Source organism: Hemicordylus capensis, chromosome 7 (assembly GCF_027244095.1).
Source record: "Hemicordylus capensis ecotype Gifberg chromosome 7, rHemCap1.1.pri, whole genome shotgun sequence".
Taxonomy (NCBI): domain Eukaryota; kingdom Metazoa; phylum Chordata; class Lepidosauria; order Squamata; family Cordylidae; genus Hemicordylus; species Hemicordylus capensis.
This window is the reverse complement of record NC_069663.1, coordinates 6,493,906-6,518,879: the sequence shown is the minus strand read 5'-3', so window position 1 is coordinate 6,518,879 and position 24,974 is coordinate 6,493,906. Positions and strand designations below refer to the sequence as shown.

The 24,974-nt window shown below is 48.4% G+C and overlaps 1 protein-coding gene across 3 annotated transcripts in view; it reads right to left on the bottom strand.

Moving 5' to 3' along the window:
• The window catches only part of LOC128332669 (uncharacterized), a 121,995-nt gene that overhangs the window by 25,621 nt on the left and 71,400 nt on the right, over nucleotides 1-24,974 (bottom strand). The gene's annotated exons all lie outside the window — the stretch shown is intronic.

The window sequence follows — 24,974 nt, the reverse complement described above, 5'->3', positions numbered from 1 at the left end:
GACAAGATTTTAGGGCTGAGAGAAACCCTTGCCTGAAACCTTGGAAAAGCTGCTGCCAGTCTGTGTAGACAATACTGAGCTAGATGGACCAAGGGCCTGACTCAATATAGAGCAGCTTCCGATGTTCCTAAGTTCCTATATTCACAGTGAAGTCCTAAGTGTTTTGAAACGGAGGGGGGAAATGTTTAAAACTGAACACCTGGACATTTTTGATGAAACTGTGAGTCTGGATTTGCTTAAAATGGCAAGAGGGTGGTGGACAGTAGGAAGGCAGGAAGGCAGTCTAAATAAATATCATAGGATTTGTCTTACACATAGTCTTACACAATGCTTGCTTGTGGTAAAACTTGTTTTTGTTTTTAAAAAAGCATGTGGTTTCTGCATAGAATAATCATGTCTGAGCTTTTCTCCCCCCCCCAGAACGAGAACATTGAGGCGCTCCAGAGGATGATCAGGGCTTTGCTGGAGGAGGCCCCCTCTGTCTGGAACTGAATCAGCATCTTGAAGGTAAGAGCAATGAAAGCCCCATTCAGACAGTTGGTAGTACATGTGTGCAGGTGTCTGAACATTGGTACGTGATTCTGTGTGCATGACTGTAGTTGCTTCGTTTTAAAAGTGAACCTGGGCACGGGCCCCTCACAGGCCTGGTCCAGCTAGTGCCTGAAAACAGGACTGCCTAATGGTTACATGGTTTCCATTCACCCCTGAGCTCGTTCATGGTTCTTCTCTGCAACTTTGCCAGCTCTAACATAATCTGGCTGAGCTGGGCTGACCAGAACTGCACCCCATATGTCAAAGGTCTCTGCCCCAAAGCGTTGGGGCAGCTGTCTCGACCCAATTCCTCAGCCAGAAGGAGGACGGTGCACCACCTGGAAGCCTATTGGGCTACCTGTATTGCTGCCCTCCTTCTGTTCTGCACTCCTTCACTGCCCCATTGGCCCCCTCTCCTGCCAATGTCTGCTTAAGGGTCGCTTTCTCACTTTCTCCCTGCTCTCTTCTAGGCTGCGAAGAGTCTGCCGTTGCTGCAGGCGGCTGTTTAAGACTTCCCCCACCAGTGACTCCGCCAAGGGCAAGCCCCCCAGAGGGAGGTTCTTTAAACGGAAACACCGCGTTGAGCCTACTCCAGCACCACCTCCAACTCCCACAGGGGGCTCCCCGGCAGTATCCAGAGTCACCATCGATGAGGAGGTGCCCCAGGTTGGGACTGGGGCTGACTCTTTGGGGAAGATGAGAGAGCTAGTGCTTGGGAACCTGGCAGACTTGTGGGTCCGAATGAAAAGGCCTTTGGTGAGCAGTCGCTTCCCTTTGGGAGATGCTAATCTCTCATTATTCATATAGGCTGGCTGACTTGGGCTGTAACCTAGAACTGGTAGCCCGCCTTAATTCCAAGAAAAGGAATCCCCGTTTTTAAATTCCAAATGGGAATCAAACTCCTTAAACCCACCCACCGCCGACTCTTCTTCCCTTCCAGATCTGACAACTGGAGTGGAGAAAATGGAAAGAGCTGAGGTAGGGATCCATTCAGAAAAGGGCCTTCCTCCCTAGAGCCCAGGACATTTCTCTGAGAGGCATTTGCCCCATACGGGATCTGGAAGCACCCACTCTCTGCTCTGATCCCTTTCCCACTTCTGCATTCTCCCTGAGAGGCAGAAGCTGAATATTCCATGGAGGGGGTGGGGTCCCCAGAAAGGACCTGAGAGCAGCCCACCAAGTAAGGGTGCCCGCTAAATTTCCAGGAAGGCACGGAGAGTCCTTCATCTCTAACAGCTCAATGCTTCTAATATTCAGGTCATCCTCTGCTGGGCTGAATTCTTGACGTCCTTTATTGACGGTATTAAGGGTGCCAAGTCCTGTGAAAGTGAGATGCTGTCGTATGAAAAAGACAAGGCTGTGGACGCCGTACTGGAGAGTGAGATGTGGCAGAGAATGGAAGAGGATGACCAAGCGCAGGCTCAGTCAAAACCTGACTGCCAAAAGTGTGTGTTTGAGGCTGGTGCTATTCCAATGAAGTCCATGGGTACTGACCAATTCTCTTCTGCTCTTTGATCTCTGCCAGGAAATTATGGAGGACTGTCTGTGGCAGGACTCCCAAGTGGGCACGTCTCAAACTCTCAACCCCTCTCACAGGGGTAAAAATGGTTCTTGCAGGCAAAGACCTTGCAGCAAAACTGTGAGATCTGGAAGCCATGCTTGCCTTCTGCTTGGGGAACCCCAAGGCAAAAAGTAACACATTAGACCCTCCTCCATTTGTTCAATATGTAGAAGTCCCTCCTTACCTAAATCAATTAACATCAGAATATTACGTCTCTTCTCTTCTCTTCTCTTCTCTTCTCTTCTCTTCTCTTCTCTTCTCTTCTCTTCTCTTCTCTTCTCTTCTCCTCTCCTCTCCTCTCCTCTCCTCTCCTCTCCTCTCCTCTCCTCTCCTCTCCTCTCCTCTCCTCTCTTCTCTTCTCTTCAGATGGCCTTGTCTTCGAGGACTTCCATGAAAAGGAGGAGTTTGTCTGATCGCCCATTTGCTTCCTTTTCTTTTTAATGCTCCTAAAGCTAGGAGAATAGCTGCCTGGAAGTATTATATGTTTTTAAGAATACATATCATACCATATCATATCATATTACATGATTGATTTTAACAATGACTTTGAAATGGTTCTGTATTGTATTTTGTATTTCCTTCACCCCTCCCCCCTTTTCAATCTGTTATGATTTATTTTTTTCTTTGTTTTATCTTAATAAGTACAGTTTATTGTTCTTATTCTTATTTGCATTCTTATTCTTACTATTAGTGAAACTGCTATATATCTTGAATTTCTGCCCAGACATTTATGAAGCGACATAACAGCTAGGGGAAGCACCGTGCCTTGCAGAGGTGCACCAGGCAGAAATTCATCTGGGGCATCTCTAGGAAGTTGATTGGGGAAGCTGCAATTCTGGAATGTCTGCCTAGACACATCCCTCCCCAGCCCAATGTCCAGCTGAGAGATCAAGGCAAAGTGTGGCTGCATGGAGCCTCTTTTGGAAAGCCACCATACCCTCCCAGACTGTATAAAGTCTTGACAGCTTCTATGGTGCGGAATTTAACATGGCCACCTTCGCTTGGAATTTCCGTGCTTTTTAGAGTAGAACTGGAAATGGAAAGCGTCTCAACTCTCATCTGAAAGAAGAGGTTTTTGGATGACTGGAGAACATTGAAGCCATATTGAGTTGCTGTATCTAAACCTTTTCTGATCAGATCCACTTAAAGTTAAAAGACGAGGCCACCTGAAAAGATGACACTACTTCCAAATGACAGTCAGGAGAGCGCTGAGGACTAATGTAGAGAACGAAGAAGGACCTAGTTTGGGGCCTTCTTATGTGGACCAGCTCAGTCTTTCTCCTATTCCAGCTGGACGACCACAAACATGATTAATCTCCCCAAAGGGAAGCACTTTCACAGCTCTTCCTTTTTAATGAAACTCTTACCTTCAGCATCATTGATCTCAACTAGAAATTAAAATGTCTTACTCCCTGAAGCGTATCACACCATCCATAGATGGCAGAAGTAAGATTAAAGTAGCAATCCTAAACATAGCTGCTTGGAAGTAAATCCCTTTGAAATCAATAGGGCTTACGTTGAGTAAGCATACTTCAGTTCAGGGCTGTAAGATCCGAAACATTCCAATTCACAGACTAGCCCAGTGGAGCAGAACTTCTCAATGATTCTATTGACAGGCTTTTGATCTTGCTTGATTTTGGGCTGTGTTGCGTGGAATCCGATCGAATCATTTGGAAGTCTTGTATATTATTGCATAAGTCTATATACACTGACGTAATGAGGAGGTTTGGAGAGAAGAGTTTGCAGAGGAGCTCTGTACTGACAGCAGTGCTGGATGATAGTCTTGACATAGCATCTTTTATTGTACACACCATTTTCTTTGTGGGATTAATCTGCACATAACTGGGTGAGTCATGATAGCTGCTGTTTCACCAGTGGGCAGGCAGGATCACAGTGTGACTTGCTCAAGACCACCTATGAGTTTGTGGCTGAGCACAGATGTCAGCCGGGGTCCAGATCAAGACTGCTGTCCCACCCCACCCCACCCCCATTACATTTATACCCCACTCTTCCTCCCTGAGGGTAGAGTTCTCCATGTTATCCTTGCAACAGCCTTCTGAGGTAGGCTAGGCGGAGAATAGTGACTGGCCCACGGCCACCCAGTGTGTTTCATGGCTGAAAGAGAATCTGAACCCAGGAGAGGTGGCTCAGTCATGCATTATGAGAGGCTGTCTCCACAGGAGCACCAATGGCCATAGGGATGGATTTGGGGCTTGATCCTGCTCTCAGTTTACAATCCTGCTGGAGGCTCAGCACTTGATTAGACAAGAGGACATCTGGAATTTGGTGATGCGAGCACCAAGCCCTCTTTATTTCATGCCGAGACATTGAACAGCTGGCACCAGACCTTTATGACCAATTCAGGTTTTCTGTTAGGCGACTCCAGAACAGCATTCCTTCCGTGACTGGCACTAGCTTCTCCCTTGTGCTTCTTTTTAGATTGCGAGCTCTTTGGGGGGACAGGGGGCCACTTTCTTCTCCTTTTTGTATGTAAACCACTTTGAGAACAGTTGCGTTGAAACATGAGATATAAATAAGATAAGTAGTTGTTTGCTTCGGTATTCCATTTCTCAACATCCTTCCTTCACAGAGGGGGAAAGTGCCAGTTGGACTTCCAAGGAGACCCTGACCTGGATGAAGCTGGCTCACTTTTGAACAATATCGTGGCTTGAGTTGCCCTCCGAACAACTTGAGTTACCCCCCGTAACGTCACGGGCTTGCGACGATCTCTAAACTGCACAGGCGTGCAGTTCATTTGCTTCAAGCCACCATCCCTCCCCCCTCGCTGCCACCCCTCAGCCACCATTAGAGTCTTTGGTTTGGTTTTTTAATGGAACTTTGGTGGGGTGGGCCCCCCAAAGGAAGTTTTGGGGAGCCTCGCATGGGGGTGGGGGCTCATGGCTGGGCGGTCCGGATGCCCAAATTACCTTGGTGTATCCCTAGAAGGATCTGCTCTGCTGCTAACACCAGACATGGATCTCCTGACCAATGACCCGTTTAACTACTGCCACCAAGTAGACTTGTGTGTTCTAGACTGAATCTACCGCAATGGCCTTCCAACCTTCCGTTGCAAAAGCAAACTTCTTTCAAGGTAGTAAAGCCTATAGGCGTGGGGTGGAGTCCACAGAAGCTAGAATTTTCCTTTTGCTATTACAAGAAATCTGACTTTGTGATTAGTTCACTTCAAGGTTGTTTCACACGTTCAGTACAAAACAACAACAACAACAGTAACTAACAGAGCAAAAGGAACAGACAAAATGTGATCAAAAACGCATCCAAGATAGATACGTAGATCTCTGCCTTAACATGTGGTTATGGAATGTCTTGGTTTGATGTCCAGTCACAACATAGCTATGCATCTTATTGATCTTATTAGCAAAGCGCCAAAAGGAAGCTACCCACACCAGTTACGGAGTAGAGTGCAGAGTTGAGTTGTTGCCATTATGTGAAGAACACACATGGAGATTGTTGTACAATCTAAATGAAAAAGATGTATTGGTGAAGTACATTTAGAGAGGAAAAACCTAGTCCTATCTATCAGCTACATAATGAATAGGAAGGGAGGGAGAGATGTTTCCATCTACTCTCTCAGAGGAAAGGAAGAGGACTGACTCTTGACTGGGAATAGCTGAGGAGTCGAGGCAGGGGCCATAGAGGAGAGGCAAGCAGGGACAGGTAAGGAGACCCTCACTAACTACCTCTACGCCCAATACCCCAAGTGGTCATTAGGAGAGCTGGTGAAAAAGGTCGATGCACTGGAACTCCATCTCCAACTCTAAGAGTAGTAGCTTCTTTACAGTAAGTGCAATTTCTGACCTAATTCCAAAGGAGCATGGAAGTCTCTTGTGCAGAGTTCTCTCTCTCTCTCTCTCTCTCTCTCTCTCTCTCTCTCTCTCTCTCTCTCTCTCCATCATAGTTTACCCTGTAGCAGAGGCCTGTACAGAGCAAGCCAGGCTGCACATGGGATATCTCAAGCTCTTTGATGTGGCTTGTCATGCACAGAAATCACGCTTGATGTGGAAGAGGGGAGTGGACTTCAATGTTCTAATCAAAGAGCTGCATCTGAGCTGGTACAATACAAGTGCCTGTTGCTATTCTCTTAGAATGAGCCAGCCCTATTGGTATCCCAGGTATATTTTGGTGTACTTAAGCTTTGCCCATATATGGCAAAGCTTTTCTGCAAGCAAATCAGAGTGTGAAAAGTCAGACCAGATATTGGTGGTCACCAGGGAGCTGCTGCTGAAAACGGCCTCCAAGGATCTGATCTCCATCTTGTTGCTAACACTTAGAAGCATTGTGTACATGTGACAATTGAACTGGGATTCTCCATGTCTCCTTCGAATGGGCTTGTGGAGATTGACAGTGTGGTTGCTGCATTGTAATTTCACCGAGTACACATGCGCAAACCCAGTGAAGGTCATTCACTTCAAGGAGGCTGTTGTTGGGCTTTGTGATTATTTAGCAAAGCACCAAGGAAGCTACCAGGCATTGGAGAAGATCCTTTATCTTCTGCTTCTGGTGGAGAAGGAATGCCCCTTCTGGTTGTGGTACAGATTCTTCGGGTTCATGGTCTGGCTCTTGCATCGTGAGACATCTTGCCTCTTTCACCTGGATCTCTGGCACAAGTTCTGGCACATCATCCCTAGTTGGCCCTTGTCTCTCATCAAAAGACACCACATTGCAGATCCTGACCTCTCCATTTGTAGGATCAAGGGTTCTCTATCCCTTTTGGCCATGCGGATATCTAACCAAGACTCCCAGTTCACAGTTGCGATTGAGTTGGGTTCTCCTGGCCTTTGGGACGTATGCATAAGCTCTCTATCCAAACATTTTGACATGCTTTAGAGAGGGTTTGTGCCCAAGCCATCGTTCAGATGGTGTCTTGTCTATTGCTTTGGCTGGCAATCTGAGTGGCAAGGACTTAGGAACACAATGGAAGCTGCCATCTCCTGAGTCAGACCATAGGTCCATCTAGCTCAGTATTGTCTGCACAGACTGGCAGCGGCCTCTCCAAGGTTGGGAGAAGGTTGGGGTCCACCCTGGTTGCATATGAATGGGAGGCTAGCACTGTAAGAGATTCCCCTTAGGGGATGGAACCGCTCTGGGAAGAGCAGAAGGTTCCAAGTCCCCTCCCTGGCTTCTCCAAGATAGGACTGAGAGAGATTCCTGCCTGCAACCTTGGAGAAGTCGCTGCCAGTCTGTGTAGACAATACTGAGCTAGATGGACCAATGGTCTCACTCAGGAGATGGCAGCTTCCTATGGTTCTATGACATCAGAATGTATTAGCTCCAAAGGACACTGTGACTCTGTCTGTGCAGAAAAGCTGGCTCTCACCCCTTGATTCTGTAAGCAACACTGACCCCTTGTGGCAGCTTCTCTGCATGACTCCACTTGAAAGTCCTTCCTAATGCCATTTCCCCCAAGCTCATTTATCACATGGATTTGCCTATGTGCTAGTCTTTTCGGCCATATGGTCGAACAGTTCTTGTCTTTGCATGAGGCTGCAAGCCTGGCTGTTCAGTTACACAGTCCAGTTGAAAAAGCACATCTTTATGCATATAGGCTATATATATTATGCATCAGGAAATCATCCTTCTTAGCTGATGTAGCAAACGTTGTCCTGCAAAGTCACTTTGCAACTTTGATTGACTCCATCTCCCACAGAGGTCAAGTTACTCTCCATATCAGGGACTAAGAGGGCATCTTGGATCAAAATCTTTTCCATTTCCCCATCCAATTGCTTACTAGACAGTTCAGCAGTTCCTCTCCTGGATGAAGAACTATTTTTCCCAACAGCAAACCAAACAGCAACTTTGTCATTTTTGTCTAAATCTATCAACAGTTGAGGGGAATTCAGGATGTTTGGGGTAGCGCCTGACTCAATAACAAAACGATTCCTCTCATTCCTGGGTGCTACAATGAAAGACTTCTCTCTCTCTCTCTCTCTCTCTCTCTCTCTCTCTCTCTCTCTCTCTCTCTCTCTCTCTCTCTGTTTCCCGTTCTTTCAATCCAACCTGCTGTTTGCTTCTCTGTCTGTGAGAAACGGGTATCCTCCTTTCTATTGTGTAGACAGACTGTCAGTCATCTCTGGAGCTATGCTGACCAGAAACAGACTTCCCCAAGTCTTCAAAGGTCATCAGGCAATGGCTGTACTGTTAACCATAATATCAGTTGTCAGCTCTACAGCCCTATGAAAGCAATGTAGCTGCAGCTTATAGCAGCGAGCAATGTTGGTATCCAAGCAGTTGTGGAAAGCTAAACAACACTTGAGATTGACCCTCATGGTTGCCCACTCGCCCTTTTTAGGACAGGGAACTCCCTCTACTTGTCAACCTGATGAGCTGGTGAGGACTCAGCCGTTAAGAGTTCAGAAAACTTTAGCTCTCCACCTGAAAGAGACATCCCACTTCTCAGAGAAGTTGAAGGTCACCCCTTCAAACCTGCACATACACTTCACTCAAGCCATTTCCAGACTTCTCTTCCTTGGGTGTGCACCCAAACGGACCAACTCCAGCATCCATGAACTCATTCTTCTACCTGAATATTGGACCCTCCAGGTATGACTGATGCATTGCCTCCAAGCAGGTTTTGAAGTATGACTCCAGAGGCAGCATGGAGAAGACAAGCGGCTGCCTCTCTGTGGTTGACTGCTGCACTATTACGTCAGTAGCCTCCTCCCTCCTTCACTTCCACTGGGTCTCCTCCTCTCCAAGCATGGGAAGGAGAGCCCTGCTGTTCCCCAAACAAGAGGGTCCAGAGGGAAGCCAGGCAGCTGTTCAGAGCTTCCTTCCACTTGGGGCATCAGCTCTTGGCTTTGAGACTCAGAGGGAGGGAGGGAGAATCCTGCTGCTGCCTCTTCCGCCACCCTCCGCTGAATAATGCCAAAGTCAGCGATGAAGAGGCAGAGTGGAGAAGGCTAAGCAGCCACCGAGCTGCTCCACGCTGCCTCCTGGCAGGCAAGTGACAGCATCGCCACACTCTGGAAAGAGCAGAGAGCAGTGGCCAGAGGGCAGAGCCAGCAAAGTGATGTGTGTCCCCTCAGGTGAGAATCAGTGTCAGGATTGCGCTGAAGGAATGAGTCCCCGTGTCGTGCTGAAACAAGAGCACATCCCAGCAACCAAGGTGGCTCTCGGGATGAATGGCAGTGGGCAGAGGTGGAGGGGTCTGCTCTGAGGGCCTGTGGTGGTTTTGCTTTCAACATGGTGGGGAAGAGAGTCCTCTGATTTCTCAGATCAACAGACATATGCACAGGAAGGGTGAGGTTTGGAAGAACTTCTACTACTACTACTAATACTACTACTACTACTATTGATATACCGCTTTTCGACACAAGTTTCCAAAGCAGTTTAAGTGGAGTAAGAATCAAGGAATAAAGATGGCTCCCTGCCCCCAAAGGCTCACAATCTACCGAGAAACCTAAGTTTGACACCAGCAACCGCCACTGGAGGGTTACTGGGCAGGGGGTGGGTAGGGCCAACTGCTCCCCCGTGTGGCCTCTGTTCAATAAAGAGAATCAGCCCTTTGAAAAGGTGCCTCTTTGCCCGCTTGGCAGGGGATGCCTCCAAGTCCTGAAGCAACCACTAGAGGCAAGAGGACCAATGGCCATTGCTGAGGCTCATGACACATCCTCTTTTATGACACCACCGGGGCTCAGCTGCTCTTTGTGGGTGAGTTAGGCGAGGAGGGAGGAGGCGAGGTGGAGAGGAGTTGGAGAGATAGCGAGGAAAGAGTGTATTAGAGAGTCCGTTTCTGTTTCTGTTTCTGTTGATCCATCTATTTATTCATCTATTTGTTTATTTATCCATTTATTGATTGATCTATTTATCCATTTATTTATCCATTCAGTGTTACAGTTAGTGTTTGTTATTTTGTTGCTTGTTTGTTGTTTGTTTGGGGTGGTTTGGGGAGGGATCTAGGGGGGGAGGGAGGGACAGTCAGCTTTTAGTAAGAGGAGGGATAGTTATTCAGGGGGGAATAGTTAGACAGGGAGGGAAATGGGGGAGAAGATGAGGAAAGGCTTCTTTGCACGGTTAGTAGGATTGCATAACAGCTTTGCCTTGCTCCCTCTGTTCCCAGACAGGTCTGACTAGAGACCCATTCTCACCTTCTCTCTACTCTCTTCTAGGTTGCGAAGAGTCTGCAGATGCTGCAGAAAGTTCTTTAAGACCTCCCCCAGCAGTGACTCCGAAAAGGGCAAGCCCCCCAGAGGGAGGTTCTGGCCACGAAGCAAGCGGGTTGAGCCGACTCCAGCGCCACCTCCAACTCCCTCAGGGGGCACCCCGGCAGTCTCGGGAGTCACCATCGGTGAGGAGGTGCCCCAGGCTCCTGGCGAATGGTTGGGACTGGGGCTGACTCTTTGGGGAGTGTGGGACAGCTGGTGCTTGGGAGCCCGGGAGCCAGCCTGAATGCCAACAAAGGGAATTCACCTTGCTTAATTCCTCATGGGAATTCAAGTCCTGAATCCCCCCTCCCTTCCCATTCTTCTTCCCTTCCAGGTTTGACAACTATCCAGGAGGAAGTGGACAGAGCTGAGGTAGGGAACCATTGAGGAGAGCGCCTTCCTCCACAGAGGTCAGGACATTCCTGTGAGAGGCATTTCTTCCATCCGGGATCTGGGAGCACCCACTCTCTGCTCGGGTCCTTTTCCCAGTTCTGCACTCTCCCTGAGAAGCAACAGCTGCAGAATATTCCATGGAGCGGGTGGTGTCCCCAGAAAGGACTTGAGAGCAGCCCACCAAGTAAGGGTGCCCGCTCCATTTCCAGGAAGGCACGGAGAGTCCTTCCATCACTATCAGTTCAGTGCTTCTAATTTTCAGGTGACCTATGATAAGGATGAGGCTGTGGAAGCCGTACTGGTGAGTGAGATGTGGCATAGAATGGAAGGGAATGCCCAAGCGAGGGCTCAGTCCAAAGTGTGTGTTTGGGGATGGAGCTATAGCAAGGAAGTCCCTGGGTAGTGACCACCTCTCTTCTGCTCTTTGATCTCTGCCAGGAAATTATGGAGGATGTCAAAAAGCATCCGGACCCTGGGTTCCTGCTGCGGTTAAGCCTGGACGCCGTCACGGAACTCACCTATGCTTATAGCCCACGGGGATTAAATAGGAGGGGGTTGTGTCAGGAAAGGGCAGTGGCAAACCAGGCCAGATCTGTAACTGGATCTCCCCTTTCCCAAAAGATGGCCATTAATGTGAAGGTTTTTCTTTTAGAAAGAAATCTTCTTAAGTACTACGGCCTTTTGCGAACCAGGGCCTCCCCAGACGGGGACTGGTCATTTTTGGAAAAAAGAAGGGAAACCATCACAGACCTGTCGTCGTTTTTGACGCTTGCTGGGTTGCCATGTTCCTCTTCTCTAGAGGAGCTTCCATTGGCTGGATCACCAGCCCTCCTCACACTACGAAATCTCATCTTTCTCCCTCCAGCAAAATGAAGCCGCCTATGCCCTTCAATCTCAAGGCAGCAGTCCTCAATGTGGCGGTGTCCGGGCTGAACCAAGTGGACCCAGGGACCCAGGTAAATTCTTCTTGGGCTTTTTTCTCTTGCGAAGAAAACGTGATAGCACTGTCAGTACCAGTGATTTTTCAATGTTGTATTCTCAAGACCGGTTGTGTCTCCTACTCATGACTGATCTTCTCTTTCCCCCCTCGAAGGAGAACATGGCATCCTTTAAGAAGATGCTCAGGGGGCTGCTGGAGGAGGCCCCCTCTGTCTACAGCACCATTGGCATCTTGAAGGTAAGCGCAATGAAAGCCCTATTGGGACGTTAGGTAGTAGATGCGTGCAGGTGTCTGAACGCTGGTACGTGCGTGACTGTAGTTGCATTTCTTTTCAAAGTGAACCTGGGCACGGGCCCCTCACAGGCCTGGTACAGAGAGGGAGTGTCAAGCAGTGCCTCTATTCAACAGCATGTATGAATTGCAGTCCCTGTGTCCAGATCTGCCCCTGTGCACTCTCCACTCGTGGTCCGAGTGTGCAACATAAGGTGTGAATGGGGCTTCTGTCTTCATCCTCTCCCACATCCGAACGTGGTCTGACAGAAAGAGGCAGCAGACCCCATCCACTTGGTGTATTCAAGATACATCTAGCTCACTTCCTTATTAGAAGACAACTGGCTGAGAAGACAGAGAAAACCATCACTCTCATAAGCAACTTTCAGAAATATTGATCAACTTTAGAATTGACTTCTAGAATTCTGAATGACAATTCAGAAATATGTCAACTTTATTGCGGGGGGGATGTTTATATGGAATTTGATCCTCCTTAGACTCCTTTGGGACACAACCAAGGGATGTTCCTGTAGTGGAACAAATTCCTTCCGGGCTTAGCTCTCAGTAGCATGGCAAGGGATGATTTAGGCCAGTGCGATGACTCTGAGCTGCTGTTTCAACCCACAGGAGCTCCACAGGTATATTGAATCAGAGGAGCCCCGGCTGCAGGCTCTGGGCCGAGAAGCCTACGTCTACGTCCTGCAGCATGTGGCCAGACTGCCCAATGTGGAAGTAAGTACCCTGCTGTGGACATGGCTTGGCTCTGCTTCAGCATCCTCTGGGACCCCTTGTCAGCTTCCAGGTTCAGAAGAAGACCTCCCATTGGTCCCTGGTCACACGGGGGCAGCCTGGCAGCACACTTGCTGGAGAGGGGCTGTTTCCACTGCGGCTCACCGAGGAAGAGGAGGAACAGGACAGAGCTGTCACCCGCCCCCACCCCATGTCTCTTCTGGCTGCCCAGTGCCCAGAAGAGCCACACTCCATCTTTGGGAATCCTCAGCTTTGTTCCCAACGGGATCATCTTCAATTCTTCACTGCTTTGGATATGGTGTCACACTGACATGAAAAAAACATGTCCGTCTTTATTTCTACAGCTGACCACACACAAGGCTCTCTTGCGCATTGAAGATGACTTGACTCATCATTTGATTGAAAGCACCATCAAAGGTAATGCCAATTTCCAGGGAAGTGGGGAGGGCAGAACTGTCTCCTTGGAATCCCAGAATGGGCCTGGGCGACAAAGGTCATCATTCGTCCAAGGAGCCCCAGTTTTGCTCTGACCTCTCTGTGGCAGGCCTCCCGAGTGGGCATGTTTCAAACTCCCAACCCCTCTCACATGGGCAAACACGGTTCTTCTTGGGAAAGTCCTTGCAGCTAAAGTGCGAGGTCTGGAAGCCATGCTTGTCTTCCGCTTTGGCAATCCCAGTGCAAAAAGTGACCCATTAGAACCTCCTCATTTATTCAACATGGACCTGTCCCTCCTTCACTCTTCTCTTAGCCAATTGAAAGAAGAAAACCCAATCTTTTCTCTTCTCTTCCCTTCAGATGATCTTGTCCTGGAGGACTTCAATGAGGAGGAGGAGTCTGCTAATTGTATGAGTATCAGAATGGAGCGGGTGGGACTGGTTGAATAGCCATTTGAGCCGGAGACTCAATCTTTTGTCTTTTTGTTTGGTTTTCTAGGCTGAGAGAGAACAACTACTCCAACAATAATAGAACTTGGTTACCCAGTGGCAGTAGATTCAGGACAGACTGCTTTGCACAATGCATCTTTATGTTGCGGGATTCCCTTCGAGATGTCGGGAGTGCCACCGGCTTCGCTTAAGAATTATGCCAATTAATAGAAGATAGGTCTGTCGATAGACAGGTGAGCTCTGGGGAGCCCGGTGAAGGATTGCAGGTATCCCTCTGAGGGAATGGATGCTGAGGAAAAACAGAAGAAAGAACAGGGAAAGGCAGAGAGGACTTGCCCCAGCTTGTGGCCCATTTTATCCTCCGATGCCAATCTCTGGAAAAAAGATACTTTCCCCCTGCTTAGTTGCCTATGTGCCGTGAGCGTCTGGAGTTGCTTCTTGTGAATGGGTTGGTTGGTGGGTTGGGTATTTTTCGATCTCCCCTTTATGATACTAGTTGGAAAGAAAGTCACTTCTGCTGTATTAGATTGACTGGCCTGGATCATGTGACGTTCTTTCTTTCTTTCTTTCATGACAGGCTAGAACTACTGATGGATGGGCTAAAAGTCCAAATTCCAAAACAGCCATCCCAGTTCCTAGAGGAAAGGTCTCTCTCTCTCTCTCTCTCTCTCTCTCTCTCTCTCTCTCTCTCTCTCTCTCTCTCTCTCTCTCTCTCATTTTATTGAATGTAAGTATAAATAGCTGGCTCTTTCTTTCAGGTTTGAGGTCATTCAGTAATAAGTCTTCCCCAATGCAAACTCTTTTGAGGGTTACAATTTTATGTTTTGTTTCCCCCCAGTGTTATAGTAGTGTTGCTTGTCAAAGTGAAAGTGGCTCTCATATGGAAACCCCGACACCTTCCGTGCACACGTAAGAACAGGATCACTGGTTCGTGTTCCCATATGGAAGTGTACACAAACATTGAATGCAGCTCTAAACCAGCCAGGATCCACCAAGCCAAGTGTCGTCATATACGTTGGCCCACCTGGCCTCAATGAACCTCCTGTCTTGGCTGCTGTCTTTGACTCAGCAGATCCCCATTTCTGTCATCCTGATTCCATCCCTTCGGTCTTGTGTTCCAGACAGCAATCGTGTGTAGGATCTGTAAAGCTTTTGCTCAAATTCCAAGCACAGTGGAATTTGAGTGGAATAATCTCACCTTACAGACACCCTTCAGGTTACTCCTGAAATGGGAAACATGTTCTTTGGCTCTAATTTCGTTTTCTGACATTAGAAACCAGATAGATCCAATTTGGAAGTATTTATTTTTTATAATTTATTCGATTTCTATACCGCCCTTCCAAAAATGGCTCAGGGAGGTTTAAACAGAGAAATAATAAATCAATAAGATGGATCCCTGTCCCCAAAGGGCTTGCAATCTAAGAAGAAACATAAGACAGACACCAGCAACTGTCACTGGAGATACTGTGCTGGGGGTGGATAGGGCCAGTTACTCTCCCCCGCTAAATAAAGAGAATCACCAAGTTAAAGGTACCTCTTTGCCAAGTTAGCAGGAGAAGCTATATTACTTCTAATGTGAAAAAGGTACATGATACAGAAACCCAATATTGATGCAAAGCAAAGAATTCATGGGATGGCAAAATCGTTTTTATTATGAACATTTTGCCTTTCCATTATCAAAATGATGTGGTCGCTAAGAGTTGACACCGACCTGACAGCACTCCATCCATCAATCACATGCGTGCCACAAAGAAGCAGTTCTTTTCTGCCCGCATTGCTTCTGCAAGCTCACGTTCAGCAGAGTTGTCTCGGGTTGTGAAAGGGTTAGTACATGACCCTCCTCCCTTGAATGAGTATTTGGATCCATCAGTTACCCACTTTGACATTTTAAAGAGATGTTTGCAGATAAAAACTCTCTTCATCCAATGGAACAGACTCTACAGGTAGTGCAGAGCCTACTGTGGAGGTGTCCGGCAGCTCCTCTTGCACAGTGAAATTGGATCATTTTCCATTTGTGAGCACGGAGGATGTGGACAAGCTGCTTGGGAGACTTCACTTGACAACCTGTTTTCTTGATCCTTGCCCAACATGGCTTATACCATCTGGCAAGGAGGTGATGGGATTAGGTCTTGGAAGCATCATTAATGCTTCTCTGAGGAAGGGCAGGATGCCTCCTTGCCTCAGGAAGGCCATGATTAGACCACTGTTGAAGAAACCTGCATTGGATCCCATTCTAGGCCTGTCTCCAACCTCCCATGGTAGGGCAAGGGGATTGAGAGGGTAGTGCCATCTCAGCTCCAGGAGTCTTGGAAGAAGGAGATGATCTGGGCCCATTTCAAAATGGCTTCCGGGTGGGCTATGGGGTTGAGAAGGACTTGGTTGGCCTGTTGGGTGATCTCCAATTGGGAATTGACAGGGGGAGTGTGAGCCTGTGGATCCTTGTGGATGTCTCAGCCGATCCTTTTGATATCAGTGGATCATGGCACCTCCTGGAGCGCCTGAAGGGGTAGGGAGAGGGGTAGGGAGTGAGAGGCACCACTTTGCAGTGACTCCGCTCCTACTTCTCATATAGGTCCCAGATGCTGTTGCTTGGAGATTGTTGCTCTTCCAAAGGAGAGCTATTGTATGGGGTTGCACAGGGCTCCATTCTATCTCCAATGCTTTTTAATATCTACATGGAACGGTGCGGGGAAATCGTCCGGGATTTGGAGCAGGGTGTTATCCATATACTGACACACAAACCTCTTTCTCCATCTCAACTTCATTAGGTAATGGCCTAACTTCCCGAAGGACTTACCTGGAGTCCGTGATGAGCCGGATGAGGGAGAACAAACTGAGGCTCAATCCAAGGAAGACAAAGGTACGCATGTTGGGAAGTTGGGACATAGGAAGTGGCTTAGATCTGCCTGTTTTGGATGGAGTTACACTCTCCCAGAAAGAGCCCGTATGTAGTCTGGGAGTACTTCTGGACCCAAGCCTCTTCCTGGTCTCTCAGCTTGAGGCAGTGGCCAGGAGGGCTTTCTATCAGCTTAGGCTGATACGCCAGCTACGTCCATTCCTGGAGATAGACCAGCTGGAAACAGTGGCGCATATGCTAGTGACATTCTGCACTAGTGCCATGCACTGTACTTTGGGCAGTTTTTGTCTGTAGTATGCTGAATGTATGTCGAATACAGCAGCCAGGCTGGTCTCTGGGGCTTGGGCCCAAGATATTAAAGGAAATGCTACCTTCTTCATGAGCCCTGCTGCTGCCTATTCAGATCATCTGGGGAGGTTTGGTTGCAGTTGCCACTGGTTCAGCTGGTGCTGACCCAAAACCCAGCCTTTTCTAGGGTTCCCCAGGACTTTGGAATGTGCATCCTAACTAAATCAAGTGTTTCTATATTTCTTTCTATTCTCAGCATTTTTCACCAACTACGAATGAAAAGATTCCTCAGCCAATGCACACACTACACTGTGCTGCCAATAGAGTGTGGCCCGTGAAGCTCGTCACTCCCACCCTGATATCTCTACTGCCTAAAGTCCACAAAAAAGTCTCGGTCATCAGCTCTGATTCCAAAAAAGCTGACTTGGGTATCTACAAACCTTAAGTCTGCACAGTGACTTCCAGGCCAAGACAGGGATCATTACCATCCCAACATAGACTCGAGAGACCGCTCCACTCCCAACAAGGGAGACCCCAGAGAAGTCACACCAAGATCACCCTCCAATCCTGAAGGTGACATCGACAAAGCACATATGGAGCATGATACCATCAACACTAGCTGATCTTCTCAAGACCGGCCACCTCCGGACTGAAAAGAGTCTCCTGCACGATACCAATGATCTAGAAGAGACCCTACGTGATACCAACGCTCTCCGGGCCACAGGGAATCCCCTCACCATCTGTACTCTCCAAAACACTATCCCATAGGATTTGGCATATTGCTACTGAGAACCTCGACACTGAGACTACTCTCCATCTGATCATGCCTGATCGTTCCACTAACTTCTTCGACGACAGATCTGGCATTGGTGATAGAGGACGCTATCTTCACCCTTGCTCTTGGGCTCCACATCGAAACCAATATCCGGGGAGATTGGACCATCCAGACGCTCGGTCCCGATCACATTCTCCTCAGCACTGCCGGTCTTGGTCTCAGTCAAGAGACCAAAGAACTCAACCACCTAAGCAGCCGGACCTTGACCCTCTACCACCAAATTCCTGAACTGAAGAATCCGCCTCAGAGGAAGATGCTGAAACAGCTCTGGACATCGCATGGGGTTCCACACCTTCAGATCCAATTGGAGATCCCAGGCCTCTGTCTCCCTCGGAGTACCTGAAGCTCTTTCAGCACCTGGAGCCAAGAAAGGGAGGGCTAAACTGAATAGCATGCCCTACCATTTTTGAAAAATGCTGAAACCCAACTTGCCCTCATACATACAAAAAAGGATATTCCCAAAGAGGTGTTAATTCTCTTGGAAGGGTCAATCATGTGGAGCTTTGACTGCAAGAGGATGGATGGCAGAAGAATGTTGTTCAGAGCTGTGTAGTTATTGGGACCATTTTCAGCATTTTTTAAGTGCCAAAATGTCTTCAGAATCCGCTTACAGAATTCAGCTTCTTGAGTCTCAGCTTTCTGTCCCTCTTTGAAACAAAAAGCCAATGTCTAGGCACTGTGATTTTAGAAAGGTACGCAAATGGTTCTTAAGAGGATGTTGATACTGTTGAAGGACCCCTGGACCTTGAATGCTGAAGGACCCTGCTAACGGGGCAAAGAGGCACCTTTTTAACATGGTGATTCTCTTCATTTAGCAGGGGGAGAGTAACTGGCCCTATCCACCCCCAGCACAGCACCTCCAGTGACTCTTAGGTTTCTTTTTAGATTGTCAGCCCTTTGGGGACAGGGATCCATCTCATTTATATATGATTTCTCTATGTAAACCTCTTTGGAAACATTTGTTGAAAGTGGTATAGAAATATTTGTTGTTGTTGTTGTTGTTGATTTCCAGTGTCCAGAGGCCACAACTTCATGGCTGTGTACCCTTCCCTTTCCATCCCTATAGTCAACAGAAGCACAATAGTTTTGTTCAAAGTGAGAGAAATAATGGGAAGTGGTTTAATTTGCACCAGTTATCCCATCGCAGAACTCAACCTTGCCTGTGGCAGAATTTAGGCTGTCGGTGCACACACAGAATTGAGGCTGACAGCACACACAGTGCTGTCTGCATGCAGTTCTTCCAAATAACAGCATCATAAGAAGTTGTGCTCCAGTTCATGGCAAGGCTTTTTTAAAAACTGCATTGCGTTAACCCTCCTCCCCTTTATGTTACATAGGTCCCTGTTTTCCAAATCCACACTCTGTTGGACCGAGTTCATACAACTCAGGGTACGTGTACCGTGTGAAGCCCTCCAGTACATCGAAGTCAACCATGGAAGATACCTGTGAAGCATGAGACTGCAAGACCTCACTACCCAATGTACAGCCCAATGGGATCTGGCCCATAGATGAAAGGGAAGACGTCATTCAACTCTACTGACCTGTCTATAAGACACAACAACCTCGAACAGGGATGTCCAACTCAGGGTCCGTGGGCTGGATCTATCCTGTGGCGCTCCACTGTCCAGCAGCCGAGCAGGTCCAGCTGATTCCTGCCGTGAGTGCCACCACATTCCCTGTCTTCCCTCTCGCCAGCACCGCTGCAGCGACCGCTGAGCAGGGGCCAGGAAGTCCATCACCAGCATGGCCAAGAAGCGGCCCTTATCCAGCCCTTCTTTCCCCCATCAGGAAGTCATGGCCAGAAGAGCTTTTCCCTTTTGAGATGCTTTCTTCATTTTGCCCAACAGAGCCAAGAAAGGATGTATTAATTGCGGGATTTTGTTTTCAGTATCATACAAAAATTGGTGTCTTTCACATTTTGACACCAAGCAAGGACAATAAACGATTTTCATGTTTTATTTTTCTTTCATGTGTACTGTTTATTGTAAACCTCCCAGAGACATACGTTTCGGGTGGTACATAAATACGTTCAATAAAATCAATCAATCGATACTGGAACTCTGATCCTGGAATCTTATTTTCTCTCTCTCGGAGTAGTTCTTCAAACTGGCCATCATGCAAGCACATCGCTTGGAGCTTGTGCAGGCAAGGCATCAGCCCGGGCACTGCTGCCTCCGCTCCTTCCATAAAGAGCAACTTTCAACACATTGAACGGGTGGGGAGCGGGCCGTGCCCTTCCTTCCAGCCGCCCTGATTGATCGGGAAAGGAAGGATTGAGACTCATCAGCACAGGAAGTGCGGAAGAGTCAGATCAGGGGTCATAGAGTAGAGGCAGGTAGAATAGTGGAGGGAGACCCCCACTCACGGCCTCTACTCCCAATGCCCCTAGCGGTCCGCAGATACAGGATCCATGGATAACTGGGTTTGAATTCAACCTGAGGACAACTTCAGCCATGCCCTTTTAATTCCACAATGCTCCCATGATATCTGTAAAGAAGATCCAAAGCAGGCCCAGGGAATGAATGAAGGGGTTTCCTTTCATATCACCATCTCTGGGAGGGCTATAAAGGGTTCTGCTTTACAGGCAAGCCCTGTTCTCCATGGATCCTCCTCCTTCATGGCCAGGAGGCATGTTGTTGCTGGCCCTAAGAGACTCAAAAATCTCCTGAGCATCCTGGAAAGGGTGCCAGACAAGGAGATATCAGGGAGGGTCTTAACTCTCTGTAAAACAGACCAGGGGGCAATACATGTTGGATGGTTTCAATCTCCCTCTAACCACAAGGGCAGATTCTATCTTCCCTAGGTATACTCTTTATTCTCTAAGCCTGCACAGCCGACGGGAGCAGGTCATACCTTGCTCTAAAGGAAGCTCTCAGATAGCACGGGTTCTCTAGACCGAATGGAGAATTGCACAGAAAAAGCAAGAGTGTGTTGCTGTGTTGAAGAATTTGTGGCTTTGGAGATGACAAACTTGGTCCGGGGGTGACCAGCTCCTGCCACATTCATCCTGAACTCTATCTTCAGCGAGGTGCGGTGAAGCATTGGCTGCTAGGTGCCATCCACCAGAGTGAGAAGCACAGAGACTTGCATAGACCAGCATGCCTACCAGGGGGAGGAGAAAGGTGTGTGGGTCTGCTGGCCCTCCCCTCCGCTCTGCTCTTTGGCAGCACAGGCTTGCACATGGGCTTCTTGCATGTAACTGCGGATGGCACTTGCACAAAACCATTCATGGTCTTCTCTTTCATCTCCCTGACGCACCTCAAGGCTGTCAGGCAGATCAAGGAGAGGGACAGTACACACTTCTTTGCTTGTAACAACAGTTTCTAACTGAAGTTGAGGATTCCAGTATAAAAGGATCTCTTCCTTGGGATTCTCGCTACTGAGTTCTGCATGGTGTCAAGACATGCTGCTCTCTGCTGGATTGACACCTCTTCCTGATCCGTCTGTTGTTTCTCATGTGGTAACAAATGTGGTCACATCTTCAAGAGAAGTGTAGTTTTGTTTTCCACAGCAGAGCTGATAATAGCAACTTCCTTACAGTACGTTCAATTTCAAAAGGAGCACGGAAGTCTCCTGAGCAGAGACAAATGAAGAGCTTTCTCTCTCCCTCCCTCCCTCCCTCTCGTAATGTCAAATACATCTCATGGACAGCATCAAAACTTCCATATGGCCTAGAAAGCTGGGCTTTGGAATATGTTGAAGACAATCTAACTAGCAGAAAAAACCCACAGTAGGATGTTGGTGCACTTGTTCCCAGGGTCGGTGCCAGACTCTTTTGCGCCCTAGGCAAACACATTGACACTCGACACTCCGCAACCCCCTGAGGTCTGGGGTCTGCACTCTGCTGCCTAGTTGGCCTAACGGTAGCACCAGCCCTGCTTGTTCCTCACAAGGGGGACACAGAACTGTAAGGCACTTGCATCTTGACCTGGAACATGCTGAAGGTGCCTCCGATTAGAACACTCTTTGAAAGTGAAGATCCTTTTGACATGTAATCCTGAACCTGAGACAAGGAAACCCTCCAACAGAGGCCAGGCTGCTTGCTTCTCGCCAGTGATGATGAGAACTTGCTGCATCTCTCTGTGTGAACAAGCCAAAGGTATGAGCAGGGACTGACTGATGTTGAATACATGTTGTGGAGGAGGTGCCGACTGCTTTGGCTGCTAGCCCAACCAGAGTGGTCGCGCTTGGAGATCGGTCTCACCATGCCCCCAATCCCCCTTAGCAATGCGAGTCTCCAGTTGTGATGGTTTAGTTCCCGAAGGAACCAGCAGCCTCACCACCCACAGACCGGTGAGCATGGTGGCAGCCTGGTGTGGGATCACTTCAAGTTGTGCCTTAGTGACCATAGACATGCTGTCTGCACCTACTGGGTAGCAGGTACTGGGTAGTACTGGGTAGTAGGTACTGTCTGCACCTACATGGGTCAGCAGGGGAAAGGACCCCAAGCGTCTTGGGACGATGGTGGTGGTGCTGCACCTGCGACCCCTTTCACCTGGGGGTCCATTCTCCTGCTGGCAGCAATGGGTCTGGCGTGCCCTCGGCTAGCAGCAGCAGCTGCTGCTGCTCCCAAGCCTCCAGGATTCGAAGGGCACTTGCAATAGGGGGCTCCCACCACACAGGCCCTGCTAGGGCCCATAGCTAGCCTCAATGTACAGCCTGGGACACACCCTGGCTACGGGACCCTGCTGCTTCCATGGCGCTCTTGTGGAGAATCGCCACAAGATAGCCGGCCATTTCCACCGGGGTGAAAAGGCTCAGTGCATGCTGAAGGAGAGGCAGCTTGAGCTGGACCTACCTGAACACCTGATCCCTCAGGAGATTCCTACCCAGTGGAACTCTGACCTTCTTCTGCGGGATGGTTTGGTTGGGGGGTTTTCTGCTCCATGCTGTGCCTCAGGAGAGGCACGGAGGTTTGATTCTGTAATGTCCTTTTCTCTGCACTGAGTGTAATGCTTTTCTCTTGTCAGTATAACAACCTGGTTTTGCTGGATCTCAGATTGACAAAAGCAGTACTCGGCTTCCTTCCTTCCTTCCTTCCTTCCTGCCTGCCTGCCTGCCTGCCTGCCTACCTTCCTAGAGCTCTGGTTTGGCAGACTGTGTGTGAGATGGTGTTGTGGAGAGAAAGGGACAGTGGCAGCTCAGCTCTATGTGTCTAATATTTCTTGGTGATTGCCGTGATGAGCTCTCTATCTAGGGTTCCCTTTGAGGACGATCAGGAAGCTACAGCGAGTCCAGAATGAAGCAGCTCGCCTTCCCATGGGTGCCAGAAAATATGATGGGTAACACCTCTCCTGCAGTCATTGCACTGGTTGCCTATTGGCTTCCGAGTTCAATTTAAGGTCCTGGTTCTGACCTTGAAAGCCTTGCAGGGCTTGGCGCCTGTCTACCTACAGACCCGCCTCTCCCTTTCCAGTTACATCCCTTCCGGTTAGATCGTCTCAGATGGCCCTTTCGTCGGTCCCTGATTTCCAAGTGGTTCGGGGCTCTAGGACCTCGGAAAGGGCCTTTTCGGTTGCTGCCCCACTTCTTTGGAACACTCTTCCCCTTCAGATCCGTCTAGCCTCTTCCTTACTGATCTTCAAATCTCTATTGAAGACTTTTCTTTTTCACCAGACTTTTGCCCTGTACTTTAAATATTTGTTTTTTGTTAGTTACTTGAGTTTTTAATTTAGAACGTGATTTTTAATGTTGCCTTGTTTGCATGTTTTTGTGCACTGCCCGGAGTCTTCAGAGTGGGCGGTAGATTAAATGTTTCAAAAAAATAAAAAATAACTGGCTTCTGGGGGCACCAGAGCGGGTTGAGCATGATGGGTACTACCCACCACCCAACCCACAGAGCAATTGGGAAATCAGGTGGTTTTTAATGATTTCTTTTTAATTGTGTCAGGGTCATTTCAGTCCATTGCCCTACTGAGCCAGAGAAAATTACATCTGGTGAGAGCTAGTCTCTCAGTTGGTTTTCTGGGAGGACTAGTCTTCCCATTGGTCAGCCTTTTCCTTCCCAATGTCAGCAAGGTGCCAGCTCTGCCAATTAATCTAATAGCAGCAGTCCTGCACGTGGCCGTGTCCAGAGTCAACCAGCTGGACCCAGGGACGCAGGGATATACTTATTGAGCTTTTTTCCTCCTGTGCCACAAACTCCTGCTGCTTCCACTCCCGGGCTACTTGTCTCATTTGAGACCACTTCAGAATCTTTTCTATGTAAGGATGCCCCAGTTTTGCTTTGTCATAATATGTTCTATGACGAAGGGAGAATTCAGTGTCAACTGAAAATCTCCTGGTTGGCCCCAACTGGAACCCGAAGCAAAGCCCTGTAGTGGTAACCAGTTCAGAAGATGGCGTTCCATAATTCCATCATTGCTTTCATTCAGAAAGACTGGCATGATGCTTTCTTCTCAAGTCAAGTCCCATGGTTGTCTTTTTCTAGAGTTACATGGCAAACTAAAGAGTTTGGATATTATCCTGTAGGAAATGTAACTAAACTGGTTCAAGGTGTTTGAACTGCTTACCAAAACACTTTGGAAAGTGAATCTTTGAGCCCACACTGAACGGGAGAGTTCCAAAAGAATGACCAAGTTTGAAATGGTGTGACTCCCTGCACAGGTGGTTTCTTACTTTTCTGAGATTTAATGTATAAGCTCTTCTTCCAGGTTAATTGTTAGCACCCTTTCCCACTTCCATATGTCCTGGTGGTTTCTTGGCCCAACTGGAATCAAACACAATACCATGATAAGCATGAGTGCTTTTCCAATGTTGCATTCTCAAGACCGGTTGTCACTCATACACTCATGTCTGATCTTTTCTCCCCCCCCAGAACGAGAACATTGAGGCGCTCCAGAGGATGATCAGGGCTTTGCTGGAGGAGGCCCCATCTGTCTGGAACTTAATCAGCATCTTGAAGGTAAGAGCAATGAAAGCCCCATTCAGAGAGTTGGTAGTACATGTGTGCAGGTGTCTGAACATTGGTACGTGATTCTGTGTGCATGACTGTAGTTGCTTCGTTTTAAAAGTGAACCTGGGCACGGGCCCCTCACAGGCCTGGTCCAGCTAGGAAGTGTCATGTAGTGCCTGAAAACAGGACAGCCTAATGGTTACATGGTTTCCATTCACCCCTGAGCTCGTTCATGGTTCTTCTCTGCAACTTTGCCAGCTCTAACATAATCTGGCTGAGCTGGGCTGACCAGAACTGCACCCCATATGTCAAAGGTCTCTGCCCCAAAGCGTTGGGGCAGCTGTCTCGACCCAATTCCTCAGCCAGAAGGAGGATGGTGGACCACCTGGAAGCCTATTGGGCTACCTGTATTGCTGCCCCTCCTTCTGTTCTGCACTCCTTCCTTGCCCCATTGGCCCCCTCTCCTGCCAATGTTTGCTTAAGGGTCGCTTTCTCACTTTCTCCCTGCTCTCTTCTAGGCTGCAAAGAGTCTGCCGTTGCTGCAGGCGGCTGTTTAAGACCTCCCCCACCAGACACTCCGCCAAGGGCAAGCCCCCCAGAGGGAGGTT